This window comes from Carassius gibelio, chromosome A22, assembly GCF_023724105.1.
Source record: "Carassius gibelio isolate Cgi1373 ecotype wild population from Czech Republic chromosome A22, carGib1.2-hapl.c, whole genome shotgun sequence".
Classification (NCBI taxonomy): Eukaryota; Metazoa; Chordata; class Actinopteri; order Cypriniformes; family Cyprinidae; genus Carassius; species Carassius gibelio.
Genome location: NC_068392.1, coordinates 9643670 through 9655900, shown reverse-complemented (window position 1 = coordinate 9655900; position 12231 = coordinate 9643670). Strand labels below are relative to the sequence as shown.

General features: G+C 34.6%; 1 protein-coding gene and 1 long non-coding RNA gene across 4 annotated transcripts in view; one reads left to right on the top strand and one right to left on the bottom strand.

Annotated features, from left to right (window-relative positions):
• LOC127943135 (protein strawberry notch homolog 2) overlaps window positions 1–12231 on the top strand; it is a 296904-nt gene that overhangs the window by 15281 nt on the left and 269392 nt on the right. The gene's annotated exons all lie outside the window — the stretch shown is intronic.
• The window catches only part of LOC127943146 (uncharacterized), a 38302-nt gene continuing 31705 nt past the window's right edge, over window positions 5635–12231 (bottom strand). For all 3 annotated transcript variants that reach the window (XR_008149567.1, XR_008149569.1, XR_008149568.1), the window contains one exon: window positions 5635–6263. This is a non-coding gene — a long non-coding RNA (uncharacterized LOC127943146). The remainder of the gene's footprint in view (window positions 6264–12231) is intronic.

Genomic DNA, 12231 nt, shown 5'->3' with positions numbered 1-12231 from the left:
ATCATGTGTTAAAACGATTATATTACATTGCCATATTAAAAAATAAATAAAATCCAAACAAATAAAATAAAAACAAAATCTATAAGATATAATTATGCAGGTTACTTGTTTGGATATCTGGTGACATCTGTTGGTTGTTTTGAGGTATGAAAGCTCATACTTTTACGTACTACCTTTTATTTCCAGGCAAAATTAATATATATAAAAAGTTGTACTCCAAGATACTTAAATTACATTTTAGAAAACATGTCTGATTCAGTTTATAAATAGTAATCCACACTACTGAACTATTTTCAACACTATAATGTTACTACTGTATATAAACATAGCTGTATTCTATGATATAATTAAGCCTATAATGTATAAAAATACGCAGTTTTCCATAAGTAACACATAAGAGATTAGTTCTTTATTGAAGTTTTAAAGAAGAAATAGATGGCGGCAATAATCTTAATTAATAATCTTAAACTTCAATTCAACAGTTTTAATGGGGTGGTGGTCATTAAAGGATGTCTAAATGCTCGGGTTACATATTATATATTGGGAGACATTATTAAAATAGAAGTTTAACAACGAGGCTTTTAGTACAATGTATATATTCGAGAAGTTTTCTTCAAGAGATGGCGTGATTCTACACTTATTTTCACTCCACTAGGGGGAAGCAAAGGTTAAGGTTTCCTTCCATCGACCAGCAAATGTTGTAACCAAATATTAGATCTAATAATATCACAATTCGGTAGCTTAATAACCTTTATTGGGTAAGATGCCATAGTGAATTTACCATGAAATCGAGGCTGTGAGGGCTTATAGTAGTTAGTTTGACACATAAAGGTCCAAGATCATGTAATTTTCACAACTTAGAACTTTCAAAATTGTTTTATGGCGTTTTTGTCTAATTAAAGTCTTTATTTAAAGCTATATAATCATTCCTGACAAAGATATAATATGATGACACTACATATTACAGACGACTGACTATAATAGTTCTCCAGCTGAAAGGACGCATTATATGATTCAGTCAGTTTAGCCACTTCCACTAGGTGGCAGTATAATAAAGCGATTTAAAATTAAGATTTGAACCCTTTTTATTCTGGCCTGAACTTGACCTTGACAGAGCAATATATGTGCCCTTTAACTACAATACATTGAAACAAATTCGTGTTTATATAATAAAATAAATAAGTAAATAAAATCTGAGTCAGTGTAAGCTATTCTGAATAAAATCGGGATGATGTTTGATTTCAAGGCTTTTGACACAAACATAAAACAAATAAATAAAACGACATCAGTAGCCAACATATATATTTATTTATACATATAAATTCAACATAGAATAATATCTCAATTTACATTTTCAAAATAGGATTACTATTTAATATTTGTATAAAATCAAAATAAAATAATAAAAAACATTTGTTTTTAAAAAAAAAAAAAATATATATATATATATATAATGATGAAATTTGCTTTGAAGCAAAATAAATAAATAATAAATCCCCCCAAAACACTTATTATCACTCTTTAAGGTTCTGCCACCTCCAGATATTGTAAGATTGTGTGCTGAATCTTACAGTTTATCTTGAATGATTCGTGCCCCTCAGTTGTGAGTGACTCTCCTGAGGTCTGTTCATTAATCAGCTCAGTGGGTGGAAGCTGGAGATGAGAAACCTCTGTATCTGTCCTGAACTTCCAGGCTGCTTGCTTTCACAGAACAAGGGACCAGGGAGGGGTTAAATCTCATTTGCATGTATTTAAATGACGCATGAATAGTTTACAGAAGGCTTGAAGCTTGACGTTTAGAAGTCACGCTCAGCTTCAGGTCTGTACAAATAGAGAGAACGGACAAAAAACACACTTTATGGCTTCCTGGTTAACACAAATGCGGCGCTGTGTGTTGTACGTGAGCGACGGGCCAAAGCGTGTAGGGTCAAACTGAACCGTGATTGGTTCTTCCACTAGAAGAAGCACGTAGTCTGTTTCCTCTCAGCCAATCAGATGCGCTCACAGTACTATTGTTTCAAATCTTGGTGGTCTGCATTCTCTTAGACTCCCCCTTTATGATTTAAAAAGAAATTACACATAATTGAAGAACCTAATAGAGTGACCCTTCCTCTACAATTTTAAGATTACAGACAAGAATTCACAAACAAACAGTTTAGGTGAACGGAATAAAACAATAATAATAATAGTAGTAGGCTAATAAAATTTTTAAAAAAAACAAGATTAGGTGTACTTATAAATTGCTAATAAAAATGTTCCCTGAACATAAAATGTTAAAGTCGTGTCATTTAAATATAAAAATATTCGATATTTTCAAGTTCCACTGCAAGCTTTCAGATTACATTTTAAAACATAACGAAATCATTATAATTTTATAAAACTCAGTAGGTCCGACGTCTGATTGGTCAATATAGATATGATGTGAAACACTTAGCCACGTCAGATAGCTATTTGTTGCATAGCAACGTTATATTGTGTCAGGGACTATTTGTTGTAGCGGAAGAATTGCATTTAATTTATGTATAATACAATTTTAATAAAAATAGTGTAGCCTACTTATTTTTTAATTGAAATACAATTTTTTTGTATTATTCATAATTGTCCAACTGAGACATCGGGCCTGCTCAATAGTGAATATAATGTAAATTATGACTCGCTGTAGTCGTGAATAATCGCGCTCAATATCATGCTGACTTTCCTATTTGAGGAAAATTAATTTATAGCCTACATTAAACAGCAGTGGTGCTACATTATTCCACTTGTAAATAATAAAATGAGTTACCAATACGTATCACACACAAATGATTAACTATCCAGGTCAAGTTTATTAGAAATGTGTTGTTCTTCCCCTCTCCTAACCCCCAAATTCACCGAGAAAAGGTCTACACGGACACATGTATGGATATGAACCCCGGGGTGCGGGGTCTGACTAGTTTTGCATCATAAAAGACGAGGTCCTGTGAAAGTTCTGCTCCTTGTGTGTGAATTCAATAGCTCCAGACCAGCCTGGTTAGCATGACAAACTGCTCTTCAAGTTCACAGAGTAACCTCCCGCGTGCACGCGCGCGCTCCACCGCCCGCTCGTTCACTCTCAAGTCTGTTGCAGGAGAGTCAAAGGGCATCTCAGTTCTGAAATTTCAATAATGCTCTCTGCTGGGGATGAAATGTTTTTTTTTTTTTTTTCAAGTTCGTGCATTAGTTTGGTTTATTTATTTATCTATTTATTTATTTTGTGAGAACAACAAAGGCATTTCTCATAATGGTAATTCAAAATGAAGACCCAACTCTTTTAATTCGAAATTTAGCTATGATAAAAATGTGTCGTGGAGTCTCAGCTTTTGTGTTATTGCAATGTTTCTGTGTTTATTTTTAATGTAATGTAAAATTGCAAAACGTTCACAATATGTAGGCTATACATATACATATACATATATACACACACACACACACACACACACACAAGATCATCTTCTAAACAATCATTTTAGATTTAAATAATGACTTTTATTATATGTTTGTGGCATTTAGGCTTTAGTTATTTTCTGTATTTATTCATATTTTATCACTCGTCCTGATTTATGGTCCATAACTGATTATCTCAATTATTTTGGTCTCTATCATCACAGACTGCATTAGAAACAAAAGTGTTTGTTTCTAATGCAGTCTGTGGTGATAAAGACCATATATATATATATATATATATATATACAGATAAGTTTGTTCCTAGGAATAAACATTATTTATTAAACCACCACAAAGTCTTTTGGTTTGTTGTTGTCTTCGTCATCTTGTGAAGGCTTGTTTTATTGAAAATGAGTGTCAATAAATATTTAAGCAGTCCACATTTTATAATAATAATAAAAACGCGTAAATACAAATTAAACTATTATGATGATGATGATGATTCATAAACTAAAAAACGACTATATAATGCAGTATTTTTACTGAATTGCAGAGAACAATTAGAAATAAGTGTAAATATTTACATTCAGTCAATTCAAATATTTAACTGTAAACATGTTGTTAGATGCATTATTTTGCCTTCTAAATTCATATAGTGACTGAAATAAATGGTAATGTAATGACAAAATTCAAAGTACATTTTTAACTTCTCAAATAATTAAATACACCTAGAACATCTAGAGGATATTAATTCCTGTTTTTATGCCTTAGTGTCTGTAATCAGTACTGACGAAACGATTTCGTATCTTTTTTACATTTTGAAGCCTGAATGTAATGCGACACAACAGCCAGAGGATGCAGGGCTTCACGGCCAGCTCCCTCCTCACCTCTCCGACAAAGACAATGAATGTCTTGGCAGACCACCAAGAACTGTTTTACCGGAGCTGCTCGGCCAGACTTTTTGAGCCCTGTCTCTGGGCAGAGGATGGGCGAGGGAGGGGGTGAACAAGGGGACGAGAGCTGCCACCCTAATCTCTCTGAAAGAGGCTTGTTCTGTGTGGGTTTATCCCGTTGAGAGTAAGGGAATCTGCTATGCTCAGTAAGCATGTATATCAGGCCATCTCATGGCTCAATGGACGCTCCATGGGTGGCCCCTCCTGGTCAATACCGTCATACCCTCCGCCGGACGGGCCCACAGTAGGATAATCTCTCCTTCTCGCTTTCTTTCAGGCCAAAGTCTGGCCTCCTGGCGGCTGAGTCACGGCCAGGGTGGCTTGGCCCTGATCCCGGGTCAGTACGGCTGGGTGACCGAGGGGCAGATTTCAGTAAGTGCACTGGAGCGCACACTAGACCTGCGCTTGAGCTGACAGTTAAAGGAAAACAATAGGAAGCAGGACTGATGTGTGTGTGTTTGGGTGAACTGGATTCCTTCTCAGCTAATGAACACTTTATGGCTGAGAGAAAGTGCACTCTTTCTGACTCAGTTTGACAAAAGCTGACACAAAACTAAACTCAAAAATCATCTCTTTTTTGGGTAAGGTGGCAGTTGACTGATCGTAAACTTGAGGTGGTTTACTTTCTATTCATTTTGTATGAGGTTTGCAAGTTTGCAACCCTGTTACTAAATAGACTTCTAAACACGGTTTACAACCCCGATTTGAGTGGTTTATTTATTTATTTGATACATTTCTAGCAGTAATAAAATAAATAAATAAATGCAATAAAATAAAATAAAAAAATAATTTTGAAAAATTCCAAAATGAGTAATAGTGTTGTAAACTTAAATGTAGAATTTTGATATTTACCATATTAAATGATGTTATTTTGACAATTTTGAATATCACACCAGTCATTCAGTAACAGGGTTATATTACATCGTTGGTAATTAAAATTTGATAATAATAACAAATATTTTTACTGCAGTCTTTTTTTAATGGCAGTTCAACAGTTTGTCAAATTAAAGCCCTTAAATGCAATCATAGGAAGGTACAGGTCAAAATTCCCACAGGGCTTTTAAGGCGTTTGAAAAGAGCAATGTTTCATTTTGGGATAATTCTGTTATATAATAGTTCATCAAACATGTTTCAACAAAACAATTTGGGATTTGTGCCTCTAATGCTTCGAGAACACTACATCAAAATCTACCTTATTCATGAAGACTGTTAAAAGATTTTAAAAATAAATAAACAAGAAAAATAAAGAAAATATATTTACAAAAAACCACACAGGTAATGATCATTTCTTTTTCAGAATTTAATTAAGCACTTTTTATCTTTAATACAAGGCAGTTAGGCAGGAATCACTTTAATGGAATAGATTAAAGCAATAGCAAATCAATAAAAAGTCTCTCTCTCTCTCTCTCTCTCTCTCTCTCTCTCTCTCTCTCTCTCTCTATATATATATATATATATATATATATGTTTGAATTTCTATCTGAGTATCTATCTGATCAATCTATATGAATATCTGAATATGTATTTGAATATTCATTTATATGAATATCTATATAAATATGTAACAATCTATATAAATATATTTCTGAATACATATCTATCTATCTATCTATCTATCTATCCATCTATATCTATCTATGATAAAGTTTAATCAATTTTTAAGTTGGCAGTAAGTCTCATTATTATTAATTGTCCTTTGTACTGTACATTTAAGAAATAGTTCTTTTTTCAAACAACGAACTTACCTGTATTGTCCAGAAATACGTTGAAAAAAAGAGAGATCCGATACAAACAACACAAACAGTCTTCTTAAAAACAGTTACATTCAGTAATTAAATAAAGAAGAAAGGGAAAACTATCTCCAGTGATGGTCTGTGCTGATCCTGGCATCAAGATTTAGTAAAAAACCTGAGGAGACACAAGAAAATAGGACAGAATTAGTATCAGCTTGATTTGAAAAATACAGCATACAAATTCCTGTTATGGCCTACGTTTTACAGCATATCAGTATATTTTTTGCAAACCGCCAAGCCATTCACTGTAGAGCGTCTAAAAGAGGTGTGGCTTGAGCGGAGACTCGGATGAGAAGGGAGGGGTGGAGAATTGATTGACAGCACACAGACGCCGGGACGTTCAGCATCACGTGTGCTGCTCTCCCGCCGCCACGCCACAGTGTTTACCAGCAGCACACTTTATCAGCCGTGATGTTTGACCCCGAGCCTAGAGCCAGACAGGGGTCAGGGGAAGGACTGTCTGGACACTGGGATCCACCCCAGGGCTGTGGGGGTGGGGTGCTGGTTGGTTCCAGTCTAGGGTGCTTAATATCACCTCTGGGGATTGAGATGCAGACCGCTCAACGACTGACCCTGCTTAATCATCAGTGCGCAACGTCTAGTCTGCTTGGTCATGGCACAAAGTCATGGCGGGTGGATATGATGTTCATCATCATTTAATTTTAACACACACATATGTACATATGTATTTTGTTGCATGCATGCTATGTAAGCAGCATATTTCTGATAAAACTCGTAATATTATTGTACCGAATTAAATAAAAAAAAAAAAAAAAAGTCCATGGTCTGTCAATTTTATCTTAAACAATTGAGCTGAAACTGAAAGGTTCATTATCCAGCTAGTGTCTGAAACAGGACGTGTTTTATTGGACGAGAGTCATGAATGTGATGTGATTTGAATTCTCAGACAGTAAACAAACAGTTAGCTTGACGCTAAGCTAGCAAGCGTATGGAGCCGTTTGGGAGGACAGAAGATGGTCTAATGTACCTAGCGTTTGGGTGGGGGCAGTAATCGCCCTTCAGAGACACCCCCGCCCCAACACACACACACACACACACACACACACACAGAGGGAACAAATGCCTACAACCCAGGCAGAGATTTTGTGGAGGGGGGTGTCTGGTCCTCGATTCAGACAGTCTTGTCTGACGTCCCATTAAGATCTGAGTCCAGGACTGTGAGGGGTGCGGGGGGAAGCGCTGGTTAACCCCCCTGGACTTCTGCTGCAGCTCCTGGGTCCTATTATTTGAGGCAAGCTGTTGGCGGCATAATAATTCTGCATCACTCAGTCAAGAATCGGCTCGTGAGGAGCGGCGTATGAAATAAAGGTGGCGCAGAAGAGGCCCGGTATGGAATGAAGGAAGCATATGCTCACTAAACATGCTCGGACTGACAAATATCCAGTGCACTGAATGAAAAGGGTTTCCATAGCTTGCTAACTGGTTATTTGCATCACTCTGCAGGGAAGAGGAGGAGCCCGGAATCATGCAGCTGAAATGACCTGCAATCCTTCTCATTTAGTTTGGGATTTTTTTGCCTAATGATACATACTGTCAAGAGAGAGGAAAGGAAGTGATGGCTAGAGATGTTGTAAACCAGACTGAATTTGCATCACCCAGATTAATGTGTTAGAGTACATGCACTAGCCACTAGACAGTTTAAATATTATACTTATGTCATTATTTATTATATAAATGTTTAAATGTTTAAAAATGTAAATATTTTAAATATCTATCATTCAGATTAAATAATAATTTAAATATTATTACTGTTATTATTATTATTATTATAAATATTATTAAAAAGGTTTTAATGTATTTTAAAAACACAATAAATATACATAAAAATAAAATATGTAATCTAATATTTCTAATAATCGAATATTTTAAATGTTAAATAATATTTTAATAAAGTATATTTTTCCATGCCATATCAAGATCTATCATTAATACAAATATATATATAAATTAATGTTTTTAAAATTACTTATCACATTAAAAATACATATTTTAATATAGAATTTTACTTAACATGTTAAACATTAAATGTTTTTTTTTTTTTCTATTTTAAACTCATTATTAATTTTGTTTATTAAAAATAATTTATTAAAATTATGAAATAACTATTTTGACCTGGCATGTTAAAAAAATAACTTAAATGGGTAATAAACAAGAATTATAAAAATAAAATCTATTATATTTAATATCTTGCGTGAATTCTATTGATATTATGATGCCAAGCGCAAGCTGTGTTTTTTTGAAGAACACCAGCATTAAACTACATGCTACTAGATCACTGTTTGCATCAATCATCATAAATAACTATGACCAGCGGATGAATGAGAGATAGACATCAGGCCAGTGGAGAAAAGTGTACAGTCCCCAATGACACCACTCCATCCATAAAGGGGGGTCATACAGAGCTTTGTTCCCCTGTTTAACACTGCTTTATAAAAACTATTCTCTGTGTACTCAGCAAAGCAGTCATTCTCTTATAACATAACATAAAGAAGAAGAAACAATGACAGCAGAGATGCACAGGGAGAGAAAGAAAAAATGTATAAATAACAAACACCAAAGAATTCCCCAGGGTTGCCAGGTCTGCAGTGAAATGCACATTTACATCCTGTGTGTTCCCCTATTTGCTAGTCAAATCTGTTTCGGGGTGTAGCGAGTCGTCTGACCATACAAACCCCCCTGACCCTGACCTTGACCTCTAGGGTCCTGCTTCACCTGCAGCTGAGCCGTCTAGTCAGTTAATGACAGTGAATATTTGACACTTTTACTCGTTCCCATGTTCAGTCGCTTCCTGAGATGATATTTAGACAGTCTTTGTAGGGGAGAGAACTGTTTATTGTGCTTCGTGTACTGTGGCAGCCATCATCTGTGGTGTTTCTCCTCGTTTGGTCATAATTGGACAACATATGGACATTTATTAGTAAACTTACATGAAATCTGAGCATTCACACTGACACATTTAAATCTGATTTCACTCCACATTTAAATTAGGTTTATAAACATTGAATTTGACGTATGTTTGGGGTTTCAACAACACAAATGTCTGCATCGATATGCCTATAAAGCAGATTTTTTTTTCTGCTTGCTGTCTAAAGCTTAAGATGTAGCATTTATGATTAAATAAAAACAAATCTGGCAGATAATGGCTACCAGAGCATAATGAACACCCTAATTTCAAGTAAGTTCATGTCTATATTTTCATTTTAACTTATGTTTCATTTTCCGATGTACATGTATTTGTGGTGTGATGAATACTCAGATTTCAAGTTTATTAATAAATGTCCATATTTATATTTATCTCATGATTCCATTTTCTATACATAAAGCATTATTTTCACTAAATATGTGCTCGCGTATCTCTATTCTCTAAAGTTCATCTGTGTTTTCATCAGACATGATTTTATGGTACCTTTAAGTTTCCTTAAGAAGCACCTTCATGCATAAAACGCTGTCTTTTTAGTCATTCACTTTAGATTTCGGACACAACCAGTACTGTACGGTAGACCATCACGCTCCCTCCCTCACCCGTCTCTCCACTGACAGCATGAGGACCCCTGTATACTTCCTTAAGGCTGCCTGCGATGTGCCTGTCTGAATTGCAAAACAACGGGGTTGACGTATCGGGAGCAAAACATAAAAACTCATTATTCACTGTGGATCACAGCGCATTAGATGAATGTAATTACTTTCAGTTGCGGTTTATTGGGGGTTTATGTGATCTGTTCTGGCAATACAGGCATTTTCTCCTTCTCATAATCTACTGCTGAGATGTAACTCATTTTTACAGACAACTGTATTCTGGTGCACAAGATCCAGCAAAGCTTGTGGTCTCCCTGCTTGCCCTCATCTGAATACATTTACATGAAAATCATGCTAAGCTGGCAGATACTAAGCACCACTGAGACTTCACCGAGCAAAAAATCATACTATACATACAGATCAGACAGCATCTCCACTGAATCAGCCACATATTCACCAAAGTGTCACGATCTTACTGCGATCCCATAATTATGTAATCATAACAGAACAATCCAGATGGGAAAAGAGCTGCAGAGCAGGACAGGAGGTGGCCAATGTATTAGAATATTATACAAAGGTAAAACTGAGTGAAATGCAAGCACACAAATTGTGCATCATGTTCATCACAGTAAACATATTGTTTGTCAGGTAAACGATAATAATAATAATAATAATAATAATAATAATAATAATAATAATAATAATAATAATGGTACAAGTCAAAATTACTATGACTATTTATATGACTAAATCAATCTGACTACAGCAGGTAACATCAACAAAAGTCATTTTAAAGGATAAAAATATGCTCATGTATTCACTGCAAATTTCTGCAAATGTGCATGAACATGCACATATGTCTTAAAACAATTCAGTACTCAACTTATACTGTACATGTCTACTATTTAAACAAACATAAAAAGACTGTTGTTGTTAATAAAAATAATAAATAAAACATTTAAAATGTGTTAATTTGTATCTGTCTAATATATCTGTTAATTTGAATTGAAGATTTATTTGATCACAACCAAGCTGTTTGACTACAAACACATAAGAAACGTGAGCGTTCATGTTTTGGCATTGACATTTCAAACTCATCATTTAACTGGCGAATGAACAAAAAGATTCTGTGGACAAAATTGACTTTCCTTTTTTGTTTCATAAAATATAATAAATCATATAAAAAAATAATCACAAAACAGACCACCATTGTGACTACAACAATAACAATAATAATAATAAAAGCAAAAAGTATTTGTTAATTTGACGGAAACATGTCCATGTAGAAATGAGAAATATAAAATAGCATGTCCATATGCCATTTTTTACAATGAACACAACATATGTAAAAACATTAAAGGGCATCCATGTGTGTAAAAAATGTATAAAATAAATAGATAATTATGGTTATACGTACTTGCCTTAGGTAAAAAAAAAAAAAAAAAAAAACTAGTCCTAGTAAAAAAAAAAAAGTAGCAATTATTTAAAACAAACAAATAGAAAAGTAATTATAATTTTCAAATATTATTAGTCTCATATATATATATATATATATATATATATATATATATATATACATATATATATATATATATATATATATATATATATATATATTAGTCTCAGCCTCAGACGTCACGCCCACAGACTGTTGGCTGAACGTCTGATGCATATGGCACACAAAAGTGAAACACTTCAGGAAAGTCGAAGTCGTTATCGGATTGGTTGAACTCTACAGGATTTTTGCGAGATGTGTATCGCGTTCTTTAACGTTCAGCCTGGAAACAAAGATACCATGGTACCAAACCCCTAACGAAACCAGAAAGCCAATCGTGTTTACAACACCTGTGACAACTATTGCTTATCAGGATTAACTAAACGCAGGAGTTTCAAATGTATGTGAAACATAGTTCGCGGCACAGAATCTTTAAAATACGTCCGAGAGTTTTACACACTGGTCTGTTATTGTGGCAACATTTCCATGCCTCGAAACGTGAAGATGAACATGTCAGTCAAACAGCCTCATGGGCGGGTCTTGGCCAATGAAAGCTGCCATAGATTCCAGACCTTCAGAATGGCTACACGAGACTACATGTATATAGACAGACAGCTGTCTGTGAATGTAAACTATCTGCAAAGATGTGAAGCCAACAGAGCACTTTAAATAAAATTACTGTATCTCAAAAAATAATTGACTGAACTGCCTAAACCAGTCGTCAGGAATTCAGGTCTTACTTCCGAGACAGCTATACACGTAACGGGGTAACAAATTTGCATAACGCACGCCTATATTCTACATTGTCCACCCATGAACAACTTGACTCCACCTCCAAATACTCGTGTGCTGAACACGGTAGACCAATCACAAAAGACTAGGCCATCTAACCAATCAGAGCAGATTGAAGAGATTTAGAGAGATTGAATCTTCGAAACTGCTTCGAAAGAAAGGTTTATGCATCGAGTATTCAAATGAAATTAAATATATATTATGACAAAACAAAATTTTTTGATCTATGCATGTTGAAGAAACCTCCAAAAACTGATAT